Below are 23,280 nucleotides of genomic sequence, written 5' to 3'. Positions count from 1 at the left end.
CAGCTTAGATTCTAGAGCTAAAAGGTAGGTTCATTGTAAGGATCTCATTTTGAACTTGAGGGGTCGATCTAGTTACTTCAAGTCAAACCCCTTGTTTTGCTAATAGGAAAATGGCAAGCCAGAGAGATTCAGGAAACCCCTAAGCTGTGGATGTGGGAATTTCGAGAACTGTGTTACTTAGGGAGCTTTTATGGTTTCCGATTTTGATTCTGCTTTTCATCTGGACTATGATCTCAAGAGCAAGGGCAACATATTCCTTTCTACTTTCCTTCTCCTTTTCCTTTTCTATTCCTGTTCTTCTGTGCTAGCATACAGTGGAGATCAGAAGGGACAATTTTCTATTTCCTGGAATAGACTGAAAACTATAAGAGGTAACCTGGGGTATCAGATGACATCATGGACAAAGGCCAGGTTGGAACAGCCTGATTTTTAAAAATATTATTGAACTTCAGGCCCCCATTCCTTCTCATCTGCAAAATGAGGCACTTGTATTTTCACTCTTAAGGCTTTTTAGACAGTTGGATTTTATGTTCCAAATCTTCCACCTATTTCTTCCTGTTGTTTTAATCATTTCTCTTCATTGTTATACAGTAGTTCATGGTTAACACAGTTTTATATTTTATCTATTACTTCTTCTACGAATGGACATTTAGAAATTTATTTTGTTGGAAATTTATTTTTTTTTCCCTTTAGAATTCATGCTACATTAACATTTTGTTCAAACCTTTTTAAAATATATGCATAAAAATTTCTCTAGAGTTTCAATTTTACCAAATGCTGTCAAACCAACCTGAAAAGTAACTATGCTAATTTACCAATCTTTACTCCCTCCACCTCTACTTCTATAAATGACTATAGGCGATTGACCATCATAACATCTAATGCTAGCTGATGACCCAAGTCCTTGTTATTATGGATGTAATTCCCTAACATCTCTGTTCCTATTGCTTTCCTTCAGTTCTCCCCTACCTACCAATCATGGGGGTCTGATGCCACATGTCCAACCTGAGCCTGTGGAAGACTCAGCTCTACCAAGTTATTCAGGAATCCAGGTTATCAGATCCTCTGTCATCTCAACACATGCTCCCAAGCTCACTTCTGCAGAGAAGCAGAGAGCTGGGTGGAGGGCGGGGGTGTCTCCCACTGATAACCAGATGCTTTGGCCTGGAGGTGACACACAGTGCCTCTATTCACAACAACAGACAAATCACATGGGCTATCCACCTGCCAAGGAGTCGAGCTCTGCAGCCTCCATATGTCTGAGGGGAGAGGGTGCCTGACTCTTGGTGACACCAGTAGTGTGCACCACAGCACTAAGGGTCAGCGAGTTGGAAGTGAAGACCATGGAAGACCCCAAATGTCTGGCTGCTGTGCCTGAAGGCCAAGTGCAGAGCAGAGAGCCCCGCTGGGTCCTTCAGCATCAGGCCTCACTCCTGGCCCCTCTGATGCGTATTTCACAGGTAGACCTCTCTGGCTACACAAACCCCTCTCTACATGAAGCAAACTTTTATACAGATCCTTGTACACGAAGGCAGCATTTTTAATAAACCCTTGTGTGACCTTTTATCCAATAAAATGTCAATCTTAAATTACTAAGATAATTCATCCCTAAGGTTGAAATAGTCCTCTTAATTTACTTCTTTAATTAAGGGAGGTGTGGGGTTTGTGAGGCTTGAGCCATTAGGAAGCATAACTGTTCTGAGCCAAGATTGGGAGGCTATCCCATACCCGTGACAGTGTGATGGAGCGAGGCTGCCAGTAAGTCAGGGTGTCAAGGATGACAGGACAGCTCCATCTATTGTGGCCACCAACCTGAATACATAACCAAGTGTTATCACCTCCCTCAGACACATTCTCTCAAAGTGAAATTAACTTTATGGGGTGTGCAATTGTAAAGTCTTTTTGGATGGTTTTATGTAATGACCTGGGAGTTTTCAGACAAGTGACTTTTGGGCAGCTGTAAACTACAGTTAGCATACACTTCTGGACTTCTTGGAATGCCAACGATCAAGATCCTAAGGGTCATCCATCTAAGAGTAGGTATGACCCCTTGATGAAGCCTGGTCTAAAAGAGGAGAAAGCTGACAAAAATCAGCTCAATGCAGTGGCAATTAAGAGCTGAGAGTCCAAATCTAGGACCTTTCTGAGTTTGCATCTTGGCTGCCCACTTATGAGCTTGTGTGACCTTGAGCAAGTTATAGAATGTCTTTAAACTTTAGTTTCCCATAAAATGAGAATAAAAATAGTACGTGTCTCATAGACTTGTTGTAAGAATTAAATGAGGTGATGATACTTAACATAGTGCCTGGCTCATACTAAATGATCAGAAAATGTTAACCGTTGCTAGTAGCTGTTACTATTAACATTGTTCAGGTAGCAAGCTAGTATGTAGCGTATACCTGAGGCAAAACAAGGTGCTGGACACTAAAAGGCATATCTGGGTGAATAGGTTAGAGATCTGCAAAGATGTGTGTGCGTGCATGTGTGTGTGTGTGTGATAAAGGAGAGGAAAAATACATGATAACTAAAATAAAAATAGATAACATTTAATTGTGGGCTTACTCTGTAATAGATACTTTAGATAGATAGATCTTTATATAACCCATCTCATTTAATGTTCACATAACACTATAACACTATCGGTAGGCATCATTAGTATCCTCATCTTACATTTGAATAAAGAGCCTTAGAAGATGAAGTCAGTGGCAGTGGGTGACACAGGGGGCAGGGGAAGTAGAGGAGGGGCACCAGGTTGTGTGGTCTGGCTTGACTGGAGCACAGGAGAGGACTAGCTGAGTAGAACATGATGTACCAGGTGCCCCGGGGAAGTCCTGCTCACCAGCACAGATGGTCATTGCCCACGCGAAATCCAAGGCCATCTCTAATTTTGTCCACATGGTCATTAGTGGTGTGCCGTTCGACCAAGTAACAGAAAACTGCCTCGAGGCAGTCACCACATCTTTGAGAGGCTGAAAGACTAAAACACATATTTAGGACTTGCTTAATCACAGCTTCAAATACTGTGGCAAATCCAGGGCATTTTAGAAACAGCTGCCAATGGCAAATCGAAGGGGCCACTGGAGGTGAAAACTTCATGTGATCCATGGTTGCCCACTAGATGGAGCTCTGCCAGGCATGGTAGCTTCACTTGAGGGCAGTAGGTTAGAACTCAAACCAACCTCCCACCCTCCACCTTCCATTTTCTTTCCAGCACTAGGAGGCCAAGACCACTATGAATACTAGAGTTTTTACTGCCCTCCCACCCTACACACACTAATATGTTTTACTATGAGTTCAGAGATAAACTATAAAAGTATAAGGAAACTTGGAAACTTCCAGATCCTTCTAGACTTTTGCCCCATTAAACACTTTGGGAAGAAAGGTAATCTCCACGTAAAATCTCCATTAAAATAACCTTGTGGGCTTATCTGAAATTAGCACCTTCAGAATTCTTGTTCTGATTGTTGGTTTAGTTGACCTGCTTGTGTCTTGATCTTATACTGATAAACCCTCTGATCAGATAAGAAAAGAGTTGACGCACTTCTAGACTGTAGACCAACCTTAATGTTATTTGAAACTAGGAGTTGGTCTTGGGGCTTAGATTTTCCCTTTTTATTTGTGTATGATTTAGTGTTCATCCTGTACTAGACACTAAAATGCATTGTTTAATTATCTGAGCTCAACACACCATTTTATAATTCATTAGTCAGTTGCTCTTTGCAAAAGCTTATTTCTTATGAAACAAAAATGGGAATCATGCAACTGGACTATTTATCTCTCTTTAGGGGTTGGGGGTTAATATCTGATAGCTCATAACATCTTTATTATAATGCATTTATAATGATTTACTGGAATCATTCTATGGCTAAGTATCTAATGTCAAAGCCAGGATCTGGCATGAAATAAAATGCTGTATCCTTGGGTAGCTCTAGGGAAAAAAAGGCCTCAGCCAATATTTTCTGTGCAATTCTACAAACTGTAATAAGGGTAGGGGTAATTGCCTTAATGTCAATTAAGCTATTAATAATGCTCATCTTGTCATTCCTAAATATAGCAGTGTCTCAATCATACATTACTGTCCCCTTTTAAGACTACACAGAAATGAGATCACAGTTTATGTGGATCAGGACATAAGCAGCCAGTCTTATCTCCTTTACATAAAAGGAGGTCTGGGCATTGATTTACTTGTTTTTGATTTTTAAAAAAATTTCTACTTAGACCTGTACATGTATTTGTAAGGGCAAGTGTTGGCAATACTTGTGAGTGGGGGACAAGTATTAAAAACTGTTCCCTGCTCCGATTCTGCTTCTGGGTGACCAGAGTAAGGTTCCATGTCGAGACTCGTGTTCCAGCATCCGGGCCCCTGACTGATGACCCGGACAGTTCGTGACAACTGTCCAGGCATTTTAGAGATGGGAGCACTCACTCTGGCTACACGTGGTGCCAGGCTGTGTGCATGATGTTCCCAAGCATCTTGGATGCACACGAGTTCCTTAAGGACAAACAAGGGTGGGGAGGGGGAAGAAGTGATGCCGATACACTGTCACAGAGAAAAGGGGCCGGTGGTCTATCAGCAAATCTCAGCAGCCAAGTCCAGGGTAAAGGCGGGTTGGGAAGGGCCTAGAGGGAGGTGAACTGTGGGGTTTGGTGAGAAGGGAGACTGTCACCAACTCTCCCAGATCAGCTCTAAATCAGAACCACTTCCCTCCAAGAACCAACAGGACAGGTTCGCCTTCCTCCCTTGGCGCTTAGATTTCTCCTGGGCTGAGGTTTCCGAGCAGCCGCTTCCTCTGCCCCCTTGTTGGCCATCCTGGTGAAGTGAACTTCTACTTGTTGATATGTGGAGCGCATTAATTTGTCCCAAGGAAGCTTATTGTATGGCAGTTTAATGACAGAAACCTGTCCTAATGCAAATGGACACGTAATCCCACTAAACCACTCTGCGGGTGTAAATTTAAAACAATTGCTGAGAACTGACACCAGAGTTTAATAAGATGGAGGGCTCATTCCTGGATCCTGGTTTGCCCGGGGGACCCTGCTTGGACATCCAAGCCTGGCAGTTTTAGTGCAGCCCCGGGTTACCATGGCAATTATAAGGGGGGGAGGAGGGGGCGGAGGAGCTTCAGGGCCCCCTCTCAGGTGGAGGGGATCTGAGCTCTGGTAGGTAGAGTGGGCGAGAGTGCAGGAAGCCGGAAGGCTCTGAGAGGGGAGGAATGAAGGGAGAGTGGGTGTCCTCTGCTTATTGTTTGCAGGGAACAGGCTGAGGAAGATGTGACTGAGACCCAGGAGGCAGCTTTCGGTCCTGGCTTATTAAAATGCCCGGTCCAGGCAAATCCCCATAGAAAGAGCACAAAACCTTGCCTGGGACCCCCTCTTCCCAGTAGGTGAAGGAGGAAGCCTGGCCCGGGGCGGGGGAGGGGGGTGGTGGTGGTGGTGGGGGGGGGCAGTGGAAATGAGACTGAGGCGGGAATTGTGAATATTTGCTAGATTATAATGCTGTTGGGTACTGCATCATTCTCCAGAGAGCCCTGAATAAGGTTATTATGGGTGAAGTCATTTTTGTAATAAAGTTGGCTGTAACTCTGGGTCATAAATCATGGGTTCTGGGACTCAAAAAATTACTAAACATGCCTCCGTTACCACATACTGTCCTCCTTTTAAATACTTTGATTTTACTACAAATCCTCCATTGACTGAGATGGGGGAAATACACACAATGAGCAAATGATTCCTTCCGTCCCAGGCAGCAGCCCCGCCAGCATCTGGGCCTCCCGGAATGATTTCCTGAGGTGTGATGTTATTTATGGCGTGCTTTCTCTATCAAAAAGGCAAACAGCATCCCGAGTGACCCCGGGGCATTTGCATCATTGCTTCTCTTGCTAATTGATTCATCCTCTGGCAGGGCCCGAGCAGCCGGCTGTTAGCTGGACACTGTCTCCCAGCTGCAGATCCTGTGGATTAAGGTGCATAATAAGCAGAGATGTTCATAAAATTGTTAAATGTCAAAACCGCAAAACCCACACCCATTTGGAGTCCATCAGCTCTTCTGGAATGATTCTGTAAAACACCATCCCCTTCCTTTGTCCTTTCCTTGGTCTAAACTTCATAACCTTTGTGAAGTAAGGAGATTAAGAGCTGTTATTAACAACACTGATTGTTTAATTCCTTTCACAACTTCCTCCTTTCAAATAAGAGTCTGGCACAGAATGACAAGGAATTTTATCATACGAAGTGCATTCCAGATGTGATAAAGCAGAAAGGAGAGTGTGGCCCCAGTAGCGGTTGTAAGAGGGACAAAGTGTGGATCTCTATAGCTCAGTGGCTGCAAAGCAGAAAATGAAGATTGTAAAAACGTCACATAAAGAAAAAATGCACAGTGGATTCGTTTTGCGATGCCCATAATTCAGTAATGCCTTTAAGTAGCTAGAAGAAATATAATAAATGTTTTTCCACAACATTGATCATACTGTATCAGAGGAAATATTAGTGTGCAGGGAGCCATGATTATACTGGTAGTAATTCTTGGTGCAGAAAACTAGTAGAAGATGGGACCCTTTATAGGCCGAACTTTTACTGGCTGCAGTTATTTACCTTTAAGAATACATTGTCCTATAGCTAAATATTTTTTTGTGAAAATTCAAACCAGCGCTATCAGTAAATCAGAAATCCGGCGACCATTTTATAGAATTTATATATTTTTTTCCTGCAGATGCTCTGATGTGTTCCAGAATACAAAACCAGCCAATTGACCATGTAAAAATCCTAGAATGTCTGTAAAACAGACTCTTCTTCTATATTCTGAACCCAGATAGAAGCAGACAGGTTTATGGCATGTGATTCCATCCAAATGCCACCTGTATTTATATATAACATCACTCCAAAGAAATTAAATGGATTATTAGATTATATGCCACAGTAAAACTGTACCTGAAGCTATTCGCCTAGAGAGGATATGCATGTCATACCACTGCTTACTTGTTTATTTATTTTGTCCTGAAACACTGAAGAAAGCTTTGCAAGGCCGGTATTTTCTTTAGGGAGGAAAGATGGGAACTGATTCCTCATGCCAGCTTCCTGCTCCTTGGACTGGCAGGAGCTGGTATCCCATGGTGGTCTTGGTGCAAGAGGCTCTGGTGTGTCAAGGAGAAGTTCCACTTTCGCTCCTGAGGGATCCCAGGGCTGGACTGCACATCACTGAATCAGGTTTCAGGGTGCACAGATAAGAGCTAGCCCAGCCAGATCCCCCCTTGCAGGCCTAAAAGGAGAGATGAGACCTGGGCGTGTTAATACCCCATCTACTCCCTAAAGAGCCTGTGAAAATTACTAAGAGAAACAAGAAACCAGAAGAGAACGAGGAGATCAGAGACCGGAGCAAGGCATTCTTTTACTTCAGAATCTGGGTAAGCCAGCTTGAAGTTCAAAGGCCTTGTGAAAGCAAACAAACCTGGCTAGAGGCTGCAGATTTACCTGCTCAGTCTCAGTGCACATCTCCCCTAACTCTCACTGACATACAGGGGATGCATTGCCCAGGCCTTCCTCGCAGACACCATCTCCATTTTGTCCTCACGCTCTTTGCTTAATGCAAACCCCAGGTCTCACGCACACGTGTTCCTTCCATACAGTGTCTGTGAGGTCCTTCTCCACCATTTGGGCACAAGGAGAGTCTATTAGCTCACAGGCATTGGAGCTTTTTATGGTTTGGTTTTAGTACTTTGTTACTAGAGTAGACGCTTGGTTTTGTTTGACTCCCCCCTGTTCTAACAAGGAGGAAATGAAAGAGGCTACCTTTACATTCTTACCTTGAGAACTTCAAAGAGGCAGGCAGTCCAAGGGCAAAACCCCCAACGTGCGGGAGCCGAAGCTGGAGAAGCTGCTTGCCACAGGTGCCGGCTTCTCTGAAGGGTGCACCTGGGAAGGTGGTCAACAGTCCCCTGATGTGCTCAGCACCGACTCGGACATACATGACCCACAGGCCAAGGTGACCTAACAGGCTTCTGTGGAGACAGGAGCAAGGCATTCTCTTACTTCAGGCTCCCGATCATGGGGGAAGGGATCACTTTTAAGCATTTCGTTACAAGTGACTGTTCTAGGTACTTCCAAGCAGCAGCAGCTGTTCTCGGGATTTTTTTAAAAATGAAAATTATTTTTTAAAATCAGTTAAGCACCGGCAGTTGAAAGAGTGCAATTTAAAACAAAAAACATTTTGGAGGCCAATATCTCTTTGAATGTCCTCTTTAGATATATTATCATGTTAATGAGTAGTTGAAGATCAACGAGTAGCCCTGTTCTTTCTTCTCTTTCCTTCTTTCCTCCCATCTTCCTCCTTTCCTCCTTTTTTTCCCCCTTCCTCCTCGCCTTTATTTTTCTTTCCATTCCTGCTCCTTCCCACCTCCTTTCTCTTCTTACTCAATGACTTGGAAAAAACGTTAATGAACTTCTTAAAGCATTTCCACAGCTACTAAAGCGTTCAGGGTCCCAGATGCCCTCCCCAGAGTATTTAACAGGGGAGTCAAATGCAGCTTCCATTTTGCTGTGTGTGCAGTATGCACGCAGTTTCATTTATGCACAAATATCTCAGTTTGCTTAGGAGGGTCAGAGAGGCCCTCAGAGAGTAGACTCACTATAATTTTAGTAAAATTAAAAAATAACCATAACAGAACAACAGACTTTGGAAACTGCTTAGTCAATAAAAAGAGTGAATTTTGCTTTACTTAGCATTCACCTTGAATTATTGACTTATATTGTGACCAGATAAAGAATGTAGACAACATTTGATAATATTGTATTACAATATATAAAACTTCTAATTTAAAATTAGATACACTTGTAATTATCTCTACGACCGCTGGATGTCACTGTTGCATACGACTGGCAGTATAAACTTCCCACTTAGGCAATCTGAAACTGGTATTTTAAGGGCTGTCATGTTACCTCCTTGGTGCTCTACTGTTTGATTGAACACATGCTATATGCTAACATGACTCTCTTCGCCATTCAGTGCAGTCAGCCCAATTCTCAATTATGGCACTCTACTGGGAATTCTTCTAATTTACACAGGATGAGATTCCCCAACACAATTATCTTCTTCACTACATTTAGAAGGCGTATGGTACTTTTATAATAGTTTCCAACATTGTATAGTAATTATAACTAGCACATTCTGGATACCAAATGGAGTGAAGTGAAAACATAACGCATAACCATAAAATACCCTGGATTTATAAAATGCCTTTCCCCCCGTCAAAGAGTTTACAACATTTTTTCATATCTATTTGCTCATCTGTCTTTCCAACATCCCTAGGGGGTTACCTGTTTTAATGCTTTTATGAGTCAAAGTTGACCTGTGAAATAAACTGAATGAAGTAATTATTTGCACTGGCATCCCAGGAGTAAAGCAAAAGCAAACATTGAAAATATGTTCCAGACAGCTAATTCTAGTTTGCAAAAGTAACTCATTGAAATTTTGGGATTTCTGTTTTTTCTCCCCCAATTACCTTTATAATTCCTTAATTCATGGACCCTTTAACTTTTCTTTAAAAAATTCATCTTAAAAAATCTGGGCCACTTGTGCCGCTAACGTTATGCAAAAAATTAGATTTGGAGACTTTTCCAACCTGAAAAAAGCCTGGCCTAGTAGAAGTGTTAGACTAGAGCAACACCGAGTGAAAAGAAATGGGAGAACCAAATGGAACAGTAGTTAGCTTTCTCTCTAGTTAGAAATGACCATGAGCTTCAATTTAGCTGTCCAGTTCAGTCTCTTTTTCCTAAAACCTTGGAGTTGTTTTCTTTAACTTCCTCCCATGCCTTTGCATTGGTGAAGCCAGAGCTGTTCTTGGAGGATTATTGGCCTAGATTTTAGGGGGGAGGGGGATGGGAGGTCTCTCTGTCCTAGTGAATTATCAGAGAGCTGTGTTGCCTGCCATCTACGGATGCTTTGATCCAAAATTTCAGTCATTGTTTCCACATTTAGGGGCTGGAATGAACATCAAAGAAGTGGGTGTACGGAATTTACTGAATGCCAAAGAAGTACAATAACATACAGAGGATATAAGCAAATCCCAGTGGCAAAATTTGCTGCCAATTCTTGCACATAATAGAGGTCCTGAAGTGACAGTCTATCTTTGACAAATGCATGATGCTATCAATGCCAAGGGAAGGAACTAGCATACTGAAAGGTGAATAAAAGAGTTGGGAACAATTCAGTGGGCTCACACATTTCCTTAGTGTGTTTTTACACAGCAAGGAAAGCAGATGACACAAATGCATTAGGTAATTGTTGGACAGGGCTGCAAACTCACCAGCAGTTTTAATCCAACCTGGCTCTTTTGGGATCCAGTTCTAAAGATGAAAATAAAATGTGATTAGAAATCATTCATCTTCTGGAAGGAGGGGGGAGAAAAAAGGAATGAGTAAAGTGAAAATAGCTTTCTTACACTGCCTCAGATAGTTCCAGACTTTAAAGCCCATATGTTGTTTGCTATAACTTCTTCGCCTCCCAGGGGCCAATGCTTTCCAAATGCTTCAGCTTGTGCACTGCACCCAGTAGTCCAGGAAGCCAGGACTCATTTGTATCCACAGTCTTTGTTCCAATGTGGATTAATTTTGGCTCATTTCAGTGGGTGCACATAAAGTAAAATGCACAGAACTAAAACCACGGAACTCAGGCCATTCATTGTGTGATCATCTGAAAATCTACTTTTCAAGCTCCTTTAAGTTTTATTTTTGAAATAAAAACAATAAAACGGCTGTAAAAAGTTTCCAAAAGCGTTGACATTATGAGCAATTGCTAACCAAGGCTGTTCCCAGAACGATCACGCAAATTTGGATATAATTCCAGGAAAGCTAACTGCCCTACACTGCCAGCTATAAATATTTCATTCAGGTGATTTGAGAAGGGTCCTGCGCTACGGCCTTTTGCCTCCAGGGCCAGGTATCCGCGTAGATACAGATTGCGCTGCTGTCACCAAGTCCAGCACCTGAAGGCAAAGGCTGATTCTTGCCCTTCAGCTTCAATCCTTTTCCTGAGGAGATGAGTGTGAAAGGCCTTCTGCGGGCAGCTTGAACCAGACCAGGTGTGGGTGTGTAGAGAAAGAAGTCTCCAAAATGCCACAGTCCTTGGAAATTGCCCACAGGTTCATGCGCACAGTCTGGTAATGATTCAAATACAAGCAAGACTGAGATATGTGTGTTTATTTGAAAGCCTCCTTGGCTGAGCAAGAAATTGTGCCAGCTGCAAACAAAGCCAGAATTTCCATCCTTTGCGTTGGGCAATCAGAGCAGGTTTGCTTACATACACCAAGATCGTTTCCAACTTGTGCCCCACAGTTCTTGAAAATTTTCTTTTATGGCCTTGTACTCCATAATAATGGAGTTCATGCTCTGTTTATTGTGTAGTATTCTTAAATAAATGCAATGATTTTCATTATTTCAGACTCTATAATGAAATGACTGAGTGCCCAGCAACATTAGAAAATGGACAAACAAGTATTCAATTGGCTGGATGAGCCATGGCTTTTTGGCATTAAAAGTGTAATATTTATGAGTTAATTTAATCATAGAAGAAAATATTGAGTAGGTGACTGAGTAAAATGATGACTGTGTATTATGTGTTTGCCATGCAGCTGGATAAACATATTCAACGACAGACCTTGGCAAGAACTGCAAAGATGCTCTTGACAATGCTATGAATAAATATTAGGTGCTGCCGAGAATTCCCTGCATTTGAGGTCTTGAGCAAAGCCAGATGAGTTTTAGTTGGAAAATGTAGAAGAAACCATGTATGCACATTGGGATTATGTAAACATTGGAGTCTTTCTCTGATGCCCAGGAATTGCTCTGACATTCATTTTCATCAACATCACTGACAGATTTTTTTTGTTTTTACTCATTATCTTTGCACTTCTAGGATAATGGGAAGTTCATGGTAAGTTTTTCAACAACATGGACTTGGAGAGAAAAGAATTATGTTGCCTAGGCTACACAGAGCTGATAATAGAAATTGTATTTTGTAGAGATCCAATCCAATCTATATGAAACAGTAAATTAAAAATTTCTTTAGATTGCTTTTTTTATTTCTTTAGAATATATGGTTTCTGATCCCAAGAAGGACAATAAGAGAAAACAATAGTTGGGTAGATATTTTGAAGAGAGGAGATCAGTAATATTGTCTTTTAATGAAGCATTTGTATCCATTGCAAAACGAACCAGTGTGCAGTGGAATATTACAGAAATATGCCATAGTGAGTTCTCCCCTCCCCCCCTCCGGCAGGATTGTTATTTTACCAATAAAGAAAACATATTTTATCTAGGTATATTGAGATATAATTGGCGTATAAAATGGTGTAAGTTTAAGGTGTACATGTTGTTTGATACACTTATATATTGGAAAATTATGATCAACCCTACTGTTAGCTAACACCTCCATCACTTCACGTAATTGCCATTTCATTTCTGTGGTGAGAACATTTAAGATCTACTCTCTTAGCTATCCTATATAATAAAAGGCTAATATGCAAATTGTCCCCTCGACCGGGAGTTCGACCAGGAGGCGGGGCCAGCTGGCCAACCTCCCACATCTCCTCCTTCCAGCCAGCCCAGCCTGATCGGCCCTGATCAGGGTGGGCAGGACCCCCCCCCCCCCCGCCCATGTATGAATTCATGCACCGGGCCTCTAGTATATAATAGCTATATATAATAAATATATATAGTGGTAACTATAATTACCATGCTTAAGACTAGATCCCCAAACATATGCATCTTATAACTGAAAGTTTGTATCCTTTGACCAACATCTCCCCATTACCCTCACCCTGGTAAACACTATTCTACTCTGTTTCTATGAGTTTGATTTTTATAAGATTCTACATATAAGGATGCCATGCAGTATTTGACTTTCTCTGTCTGACTTATCTCACTTAGCATAATACCCTCAGGGGCCATCCATGTTGTAAATGGCAGGAGTTCCTTCTTTTCCTCACATATATAAAAATAGTATTCATATATATAAACTTTGACCTTTCCAACATTTCTTTGGGTATTCAGGATCTAGCTCACTCTCCAATTACTATGTCCTCTTAGCATCATTCTTAAGTGGATACTTTCCAATTCAACATGCATTTAACAAACAAATAAATGCTTGGAGTGCTTGGACCAGGCAGTGCACCTGGAAGTAGCAAAAGGGGTATTTTGCAGGTAATCCCCATCACTTGGTGATGGTTTGGATTTGGGAAAGTGATAGAGAACAAGGTACCAAAGATGACTTCCAGACTTCTTATTCAGAAGGTGGGAGAAGGGAAAGATTTGGATGAATTATCAGAAATTCAGTTTTGAATATATTAAATATGAAATGCCTGTGAAACATAGAAAAGAAAAGAAATCTAGGAAAAGACCGTAATGGCAGTTATGGTCCTAAAAGAGCACTGGGCTTAAAGGAAAGGGACTTTAATTAAGGTCCTAACTCTGCTTCAGCAAGTATAAACATGTGAAGCAGATAAATATCTTTATTTTACAGATGAGGAAACCAAAACTCAGAAAGAGTAAGTCCTTGGCCTCCTCTCCTTCTATGGTTCTCCACCTTCAAGAGGAAGCCTACAGCCATGACCTTATCTGGAAGGGCATGAAGAATTAATGTGGAGAAGACTCTCTTGAGATTCATGGTTAATAGGAGTAGAAATCATGGTTTTGGAATGTTATGGGCTTGCAATGAATATTAATAGATTGGGCTATAATGCTAACATTTTATTACTAGGTTTTAAATTGGTAGGAAAGAGAGGAGATCCTAGTCAGCTAGGAGAAAATATCTCCCTGCCTGCTCACCTGGCTTTGGAACCATCTACTTCCCCCATAGAATTGATCCCCAGCTTCACCCTAGAACTTGAAGAGGGTCAAAGGTCACAGAAAGATGAAGAAATAGCTCCCCCTATTTATGTCTCCCCTGGGCTGAACTTCTTAATCCCTCTCTACAATGATATACTAAAAATCTGTGTGTGATGAATGTTTTTTGACCACTGCAATGCCACGTAGGGAAATGCGCTGTCAATGGCAATGGGATGGCTCTGGTTACTGTAGAGAGAAGGCAGAAAGCAGCTGCCCTTTCCCAGAGTCTAAGAAGGATTCTTAGAGGAATAGGCTAATAAACTCTGTTAAATACTGACTTCGTAAAATTCTAACATTTATTAAACTCCCACATTGGGACAAAGAGCACAAAAATGTCTGAAAATGCTCCCCAGTCTTACTATCTCTTTGGGCGGCGGGGAAGATGTGGTCTTGGATAGTGTCTCTAGGCTGTGACACAAGTTTTGTTGTGTTGTGTTTTCTTTGCTTATGTACTTTTTAAAAATCTGTTTCATGCAGAGAATTTCCAAATATAATAACAGAAAATGAAAACATAATTCAAATTATCCCAATATTTTCCAAAATTGAATGCTGTTTTCATATTAAAATTTTTTTCCAGCTAGACTCTGTGACCAATATCTGAACAAAAATCTATGTCCCAGGTATTATATTTCTACTCTTTAATTATTTCTCTGGTATATTTGGCATGATATCTTGAAATACCCAAATAAGGGGTCAATTGTTAGCAAATTTTTATGCCTATACAAAGGGTCACTGTATGCAGATTTGATGCTATAATTCTCTGTGTACATGTATAGGTGTGAGCATATGTCACCCCAAAGAGAGAGAAGCAATTTGCTATGTTGTATATGGAAAGCATTTAGTATAGCAGCATCTGCTGCTTCTCCTACTACTATTGAAAGCCCGAGGGTTATGCTGTGATCAGGAGTTGGTTTCATGAGATCTACCAACTCCTTACATGGACCCAACACATGTGCAGTGGTTTGAATATTTGCTTCTTACCTATGAATGACCCTTTGACCCTGTGGGATGATCATCTTTGCAGATCCACATTTTTGCCATTGGGTGCCCCTTGGGAACTGCCAGAGTGTCAAGGCAAAGCCCTGAGATATAACATGCCTGGGAGCCATCTCTCAAAGCAGTGCTTCTCAGACTATCTATGGTGAAGGATTAGTTCTTATTTCCAATCTGCCATAGCCTGATACTTTGTAAAGTGCAATAAAAATAGCTTAAAATGGAATAAAAAGCAATACACACAAAATTCAAGTTCCATTTAAAAAATAATTCTTTATTGTTGAAAGTATTACATATGTCTCCTTTTCCCCCTCATTGACCCCCTCCATTCCGCCCCTGCCCATCACCCCAGGACCTCACCACCCATTATCTGTGTCCATGGCTTATGCATACAAGGTCCTTGGTTGATTACCTTCCACCCACCCACCTCCCCCACCTTCCCTCTGAGATTCTGCACTCTGTTCCATGTTTTGAATCTTTGGATCCACTCTGTTCATCAGTTTATTTTGTTACTTAGATTCCACCTATGAGTGAGATCATGTGATACTTGTCTTTCTCTGACTGACTTATTTCACTTAGCATGATACTCTCCAGGTCCCTCCATGATGTCTCAAATGGTAAGAGATTCTTCTTTTTTACTGCTACATAGTGTTCCATGGTATAAATGTACCACGGCTTTTTTATCCACCCATCTACTGATGCCAAGTCCCATTTTTCAAATTTTAGATTAAACAAACTTGTGCTTCGAAATGGCTCTCTCAACAGTTCTAAATGCTCCCTCTCAATTCTGTATTTGTCTCATCTCTGAACAGTAACCAACGGATTGTCGATGGTAGGCCTCACTTTGTGTAGTAATGCCGTAAAGGACAGTGAGAAACCCCAGTGGCCTGTCATTTCCATAGTGTTTTCCTTCTGACAAGCTCAAAGGGCTCTCATCAAAGTCGGGGCACTATGGGTCAGCTTAAGGTGTTTGAACCATTGGTGTGAAGCTGGTGCATAGCTGGTGCCTAGCGGGTGACTGAGAGGCCACCAGGGAAAGCTGCTTTGTGCTGGGTGCTGGCTACTCTCTTAGTTGGGAATTCACACACAGCTAAGCGGTAGGCTGTTGAGTGCAGATGCAGGTGTGGAAACAGTTTGTGAAAGGCAGGTTTATGGCAAATAAACACATTGTATGATATACTGTAATCAACTATATAAACAACTTTAAAATTGTCTATACTTCATATTTCCAGCATTTGGTTTTGTTAATCATATGTCTTCCTGACAGCAATTAAATAACCTTGAGAGAAAATGTGCACCTGCTGTCTCCCCTGGGGAAACTACATCTCTTTTGTGAATGACATAAGTTCTCCATAAAACATAACTGAAGACGGGAGAATTGAATTTGGAGATATGTCTCCTTTCTCTCTTGTTTTATCTCTACTTGAATTGGAGTGCAGGGTTTAGTATAGCTAATCTTTTTCTGGATTCCTACTCTCCGATTCTATTCAAACCAGAATATTCCCCGGAGGGGTACATTTGAGACAATAGATAAATGAGGTTTTGGTGAGTATCACAAAAGTAGGGAAGGTCCCATAGCTGCCTCAGATGGCCTGTGCTTTCACCCTCCACAGCGCTCTCCATTCTGATTTATATAGCAGATCTCATCCACTTTCATGAACACCATAGTGGTCCTTAAAACAAAACATGACAAAATGTTTGCTTTGCAGACAAGGTCCATTTGTTAAGACTGGTGAATCAAACGCCTGTTTTAACTGACAGATGTTGTGGGCAAGCTGCTGGTGCTGGGAGTAGCTGAGTGCTTTTACCCCCTACCCCGGACTTGCCAAGTCTCCCACAGTCAAAGTTCAGGGTGTTAGGGTACTGGGGTGTGGTCAGTGCTAGCCTGGGGTAGCCAGTGGTGGCACTGGAAGGGTGAGCAGCTGCTCTGATACAGTGCTTTGTGCATAACAACTAACCACCTGGATTCTACCATGCTGACCTCTCCCATCCCAATGAGGCCCTGATTGTGGGGCCAGGATGTAGTCCTGACAACAACTGTTTTAGAACTGGAACCCTGAGGAGCTGGAGATAATTGTGATTCAGTTGGTGAGTTGGAAACAACCATCTGGAAGAGGAACATACATTGTGGACTCTATCAGTCACTATCAGTTCCATCCACTCTATTTGAAGAGAAAAATTGCTTCAAAACATAGCATTTTGTCACTGAGAAAACAATGCCAGAGCTGTTTGTACCTTCATAACAGGTACAAACTTGACCTTATATGGTCTCATGAAGAGTGGGAATGTCCTGATATTTATTTGAACTCTACAAATTTTCTTTCTTGACTCTACCATGATTGTTCTGTCAAGGATGTGGTGGTAATATATGACAGATAGGGCTGGAAATGCTCCTGTTTCTGTGGAGGATACTACAATTGTAAGGATAAATTCAAGCCAGGGAGGGTTCTAGATCACAGTCAGAGATGTGAATCACTATCCACTAGTCATCTGGGGCTTTCATGGGGACATGGATGTGTCTGACATTGAAGTGAATCTGAAATCGTTTTGATTCTGGTTCAGATAGTAAGTTTTGGAGACAACTATCTTAACATTGGACCAGTTAAAGATAGACTGTTCCCATCTTCCAAGAATGCCTTCTTGCTGTTGGTAAGTGTCTGAGCTTACTATGGTAAGTGGGGAGGCTATCTATACATCTAAACCATGGAAGGTGCAGTTGGAAAAGAATACTATCTCTATGGTATACTTAAAAAGGATCAGGAGTTTTAACCTTCAAGCCCCATAACTACTTCTATTACAAAAGTCAGGATGCTGGGAATCCAAGAAGATCTGAAGTGATCCACAGATCTGGATAAAGGCCTCCTCACTTCTCTGCCCTGGTTACCGTCCTCTGCTCTCCCAGTTGAGTTTGCTTGAACTATAAAGCTGACAGGAGCGGAGTGATCATTGGAGTTCAAGAGGAAAGGGACACTGAGTGCTGTTTGCTGCTCTTATTTTCCTTATATAGTACTGCCATTGTAATAAACCAACTGCTCTCCACACCCAGAGATGGCTTTTCTAAGACATTTAAATCAAAGGAACTAAATGCATTACACCAATGTCTCGGTGGACCAAATATTTGAGTTCCATTGCTAGCATACCTCTCTCTGGTTAGCAAGAGGAGGGACTGAACAATTAAGCTGAGTTCATCCATTCCCACCATTGGAAATTATCTACAATGGAAACTTCCCTCCATTCTTTGTGTTTGATAAACCTACTTGCTTATTCAATGACTACAGTTAAAGAATAAGTCAAGTCACCCTGTTACCTATGGGAGGAAGTGGGGAGAATTTGGCAAGCTCAACTATACACTATTTATTTAACATCAATTGTCACCAACCCTCTCCCCTCCTACTAAATTCCCCACCCCCAAGAGCAGAAGAACTTGGAGGAGAAAAAAAAAAAAAAGCTTGCTATGCTGTTGTTAATGGTTAACTCTTCAGAAGTTTCCAAAGCAAACCAAGAGCTCTGAAATTTAGTCTCTTTACAGTGACATAATTTAGAAAATGGATGTGATTCTCCCTGCCTTTTAAAATGTGATCAAATAAATGTTTGTATGTTACAAAAATTTTATAGTCTCCCTATCATCTCTCTTTTTCCTTGCAAATTGTTGTTTTTGTTTTGTTACTGTTGAAGAAACTGGCTGTTTGACCTGGGATTTCCAATACTTTGGATTTTGCTGACTGTGTCCCTGTGATGTTGTTTAATGGGTTCCTCTGCTACTGTAAGCTGTAGTTAGTAGTTAGATCTAGAGGCTTGATAAGACTCAGGTTCAATTATTTTGTCAAGAATATTTCATGCGCAGTGTTTTGCACTTGTATTAGGAGCTACATAATGTTTGATTATCTGCCTTTGGTGATGTGAACAGTCATTGGTGGTCATTGCTCAGATCCATTCATTCATCATGAGGCTGCAAAATGATGATATCCTAATTCTATCATTCTTTATTCATTTATTTGCTGGAAAAATTCTATAAAGAGAAACTTTGTTTTGACTCTTTGGTTACACTGAGACCAGTTGGTTTTTTTTTTTAACACAATAAATTGATTCCCTGGCATTCTCTAAAGGTGATTAATGAGTTTAGTTTTTGTTATCATACTGAACTTACAGATTTAAATATATTTGATATGTTTTAATTTATTGCATTTATCATCCTACTGATGCTCAAATTATCTCATTTTGGCCAGTTGGATCCTCTGTAAGCTGGTACCCAAATTCTTTGGACAGACCCTAGTAGTTTTTCACAGCTTCCTTGCTACCTGGTGTGACAAGATAATTGAGACTCATTTAATAAAATTCCTACCTCAGATCTGGAATAAGTCATTTTCCTAAGAGGCATGGTTTTATTTGTTTGTTTGGTGGAAAGTAGTATTTAGAGACCTAATCAAGGATCCAGGGGTGCTCATTGCTATTGGGTTAGCCATTGTTTCCAGTGGACAGAATATAAATGTCTACTCTTTAAGCATAAAACACATTATGAATTAATATTGCCACCTCAGTTTTATTTTCAGAACACAGGATTTTTACTTAATTTCATTGATCTTACATTGGGTCTGCTCTCACACAAGCTGAATATCTCAGTTCTCAATTTTATATATAGAGAGATATGTATGTGTGTGTGTATATGTGTAAAAATTTTACTTTACCCCACAGTATATACACAACAGTTTCAGAACACCAATACCAACACTACCATAATATGAATAATGAATCAAATAGATGCAAACAAAAATGAGTTGGAAGATAATGGAAGAAAAGACCACATGTCTGAAAATTAAATAAAATACTTCATTGTAAATTTAATAAGAAATGTTCAAAAAGGATTCGAAGAAAATTATAAACATTCATGAAGATATAAAATTAGACTTAAACAGTTGGAAAAATGAACTATGTTCATAGGAAAACTCAACATCACAAAGATTTTAGTTCTTCCTATGTGTATTTAACAGTTAATGCAATTCCAGAAAAAAATGTCATCTTTCTTTTTATGGAGATAGATAAATTGATTATATAGTGTGGAAGAATAAATATGTAAAATAGCCAGGAAACTTTCAAAAAAGAAGAGAAATGGTATTATATTAAAACATATCATAAATGCCTATAATTACAATAGTTTGGCATTAATACATGAACAGAGATATGGAAAAAGTAGAAAATTCAGAAACCGAACTAATTGCATATAAAAATATAGTATATGATAAAAGTAGCACCCCTAAATAGTGAGGGAAGATTGGCTTTTTAATCAGTGGTGAAAATATAACTGGGTAGACATATACAAAGGGATAAAATTGAAGCCATTCTTTATACCATATACCAGAATAAATTTTAAATGGATGAGAAATTTACATGTAAAAGATAACACAAACTATTAGGGGAGAAATCTGGGTGAATTTCTGTATAACTTGGCATGGGGATGACTTATTTACAACTTAAAATCCAAAAGTACTAAGTAAAAGGATTTTACATGTGCAATTACATGATAACAAGTGTTTTACATTTAATCCATGTATCAGGCCCATTTTGCAGGTGAGAAAATGGAGACTCCAAAATTAAGTATCTTGCAGAAGTCTACACAATTAGTAAATGGCAGAGATGGGGTTTGAACACAAGGAAATTGCATTTCATTGCAAAATGAGCTACCTAGACTTCTGTACACTATAAGCATATTGAAAAAATGAGAAAATGTTTTCCAGATCCCACTGATTATTGGGGAATGAAATCGTATTGATACTACAAGGCCAGTCCTATTGGTTTGATACGGACTTCATGATGAGTTCCAGAAGAGCTTGTGGGGTAGGGTATTTTTGTTGTTGTTGTTTGTTTGTTTTGGGGGAGGGGGTTGGAGGAATTGAGCAAAAAAGAAAAAGAAGAGAAAGAACTCAGACATGGACAAGAGTGTGGTGATTGTGGGGGGAAAGAAGGTGGGTTGTGATGGAAGAGGGATTAGGGGGGATAAATGGTGATGGGAAAAATAAAATAAAATAAAGAAAAATAGGCACAGGAGTCCAGCGAGAAAAAGAGATGCGTATTTTGAGGATAAATTTAATATAGTATTAACCTTCACATGGACATTATAGTTTGTATTTTTGACCAGAAGCTCTGTTATATTACTGCAGCCCTACACCTCATATCTTTATGCAGTGAAACACTGTATTAAATGCTAAGAATCCTGTTTTAGATACATGAAAGTTGAAAGAATCATCAGAATTTTTAGTTAATTCTCAACAAAGACAGTGGCTTAGCTAAATTATTTTAGTGGAAACAGTTCAACAAAGACAGTGGCTTAGCTAAATTATTTTAGTGGAAACAGTTCAAACTGGTTATTGAGTTTTTAAAGACAGAAGGTGCCAATTGATTGAAGGTTTCACTTCTCAGCTGGTATTTGGTGTTTCTAAAAACTAAGCAATTAGTTATAAATGTTATTCCTGCCCTTCCCTGGCATTTAATTTGTTCACATTTTAATTATTCATTTCCTCCAGTGCATCACATGCCTAGCCAACAAATACTGAATTTCTATTTCTATTTCTTCAAGAAAAAAATTTAAGCCAATTATGTTTTCTCTCCATTGGGAGCATGGTTATTTATAGGGGCTTGTGAGAGCAATGAAATTCATTCATTTCATAAAGATGTATTAAGCGCCAACTAATGTGCCAGGTATTGTTCTAGATGTTGGAGATACCAGGAGAAAAAGGTAGACAGATTTTTGCTCTCAAGAATTTTACCTTCTATAGAAGGAGACAGAGGAAAGGCAATGAACAAATTCAAAGCCAGACAATATCAGAGAGTGATATGGTCTATGAATAAAACATTAAGCATAGTGATGTGATACGGACTGGGGCAGGGAAGTTCTTTAGCTTACATGACCAGAGAAGTCCCTGTCTAAGATTTGAGCCCCATGAAGACCCAGGTAGAAAGATGTCTAGATAAAAGGAACAAGTGCGAAGGTCCTGGTGTGTATGAAGAGGAGGAAGAGCATATGGAGCAGAAGGGGAGTGAACTGCACTGAACTATAACTGACCTCCAAGTATTTAAGGATTTGCTTGTTTTTATTTACTCATTTACACTCTATCTTATTCCAAAAATAATTTAAGATAGCTCTTTGAATGTTACTGTTCTTTTTTATTGTGACTCATATAATTTATTTTTAAAAATAAATCTTCATTGTTGGATTTATTACATATGTTCCCCTTTTTCCCTGCATAACCCATAGACACAGACAATAGGGTGGTGAATGTTGCTGTTCCTTAACGTGCCTACAAATTTGAGAAAGAACAAAAGTGAGTCCTTTAGCAGGTAAAGCCCAACAATAGATCTGAGACAGGGCATGAAAAACATTGATGCAGGATGTTTACTTTTATAGGGCTCACACACCTTGAAATGTCATTTAAGAAATTATTTTTAAAGAAAATTGTAGCACTGAATTTAATTTCAAATCAACAGACCCATTATATTCTCTAATTAATCATGGCACATGCTATTTACCAAACTCCTGTAAAAACAAATTTCTTTTGTACACATTACAAAGAAATGTTACATAAAATTAAGCACCAAGTAATGACTTTAATTTGCGGTTAGTTAATAATACACAGATGATCACGCAGCTGTAAAGGAAGCCGCCTGGGACATTTACAGATATGCTGGCGCAGAGGAATTGGAAGCAGGCGGCCTGTGAGCTCCAGGACGGGAACACAGAGGACTCGAGAATTCATGGACATTAGATGTTTTGACTTCCAGTAACAGGCAGAAACCTGCCGAAGGCCTTTGCCCAGAGAAGCTTGTCTGAATGACATTTAGGTTTCCTCATTGGTTTCGAAATTAAGTTTTACTTCTTGCAAAGCAAAAATGTTTTGCAAAACTTAATGGAATTTTCATTGAACATAACTTTGCTGAATGGCCTTGACTCAAAAGTTCTTTGCAGCTTTTCAAGAAGCTATCATTGTCCCAAGTTCTATGAGCCACTTTACGTGGCTAATTTCTTGGCCCTTAGTGTATCTCAAGCTAAGAGGGTCAGACTTCATATTTTTTAAAAGGGAAATAAATAAAATAGAGTAAAGCCCTTATATTTGAGGAGACCAATGTTACATTTCTCTGAGATCCGCAGGCTACATAAGCCATCATTTAAATAGATGCACAAAAATGAAAAATTCTCCATCCCATTTTGTAGTGGAAAATCAATGGCCCAGAGAATTTGTGTTTAAAATTTGTTTAAACCTCTAGAAAGGAGGAATGGAATGCTGTTAGGAGACTGAAAATGGCTCACCTTTCTCTTACAGAACAACGTTCTGGTATTTTCTCAATTCTACTTCTTGTGCTCAATGAAAGATTCATGGTGCCAAGTCTCAAGAGAGAATTTCAATGCCTTGAGAAACAAAG

At 40.1% G+C, this 23,280-nt stretch overlaps 1 pseudogene; it reads left to right on the top strand.

Annotated features, from left to right (window-relative positions):
- Positions 1 to 15,697: 15,697 nt before the first annotated feature.
- LOC114230419 (tissue alpha-L-fucosidase-like) lies at positions 15,698 to 18,478 on the top strand (annotated as a pseudogene).
- Positions 18,479 to 23,280: the final 4,802 nt, after the last annotated feature.

This window comes from Eptesicus fuscus, chromosome 11 (assembly GCF_027574615.1).
Source record: "Eptesicus fuscus isolate TK198812 chromosome 11, DD_ASM_mEF_20220401, whole genome shotgun sequence".
Lineage (NCBI taxonomy): Eukaryota > Metazoa > Chordata > Mammalia > Chiroptera > Vespertilionidae > Eptesicus > Eptesicus fuscus.
Note: the sequence above shows the minus strand (reverse complement) of the source record. Positions and strands in the feature narration are given on the sequence as shown.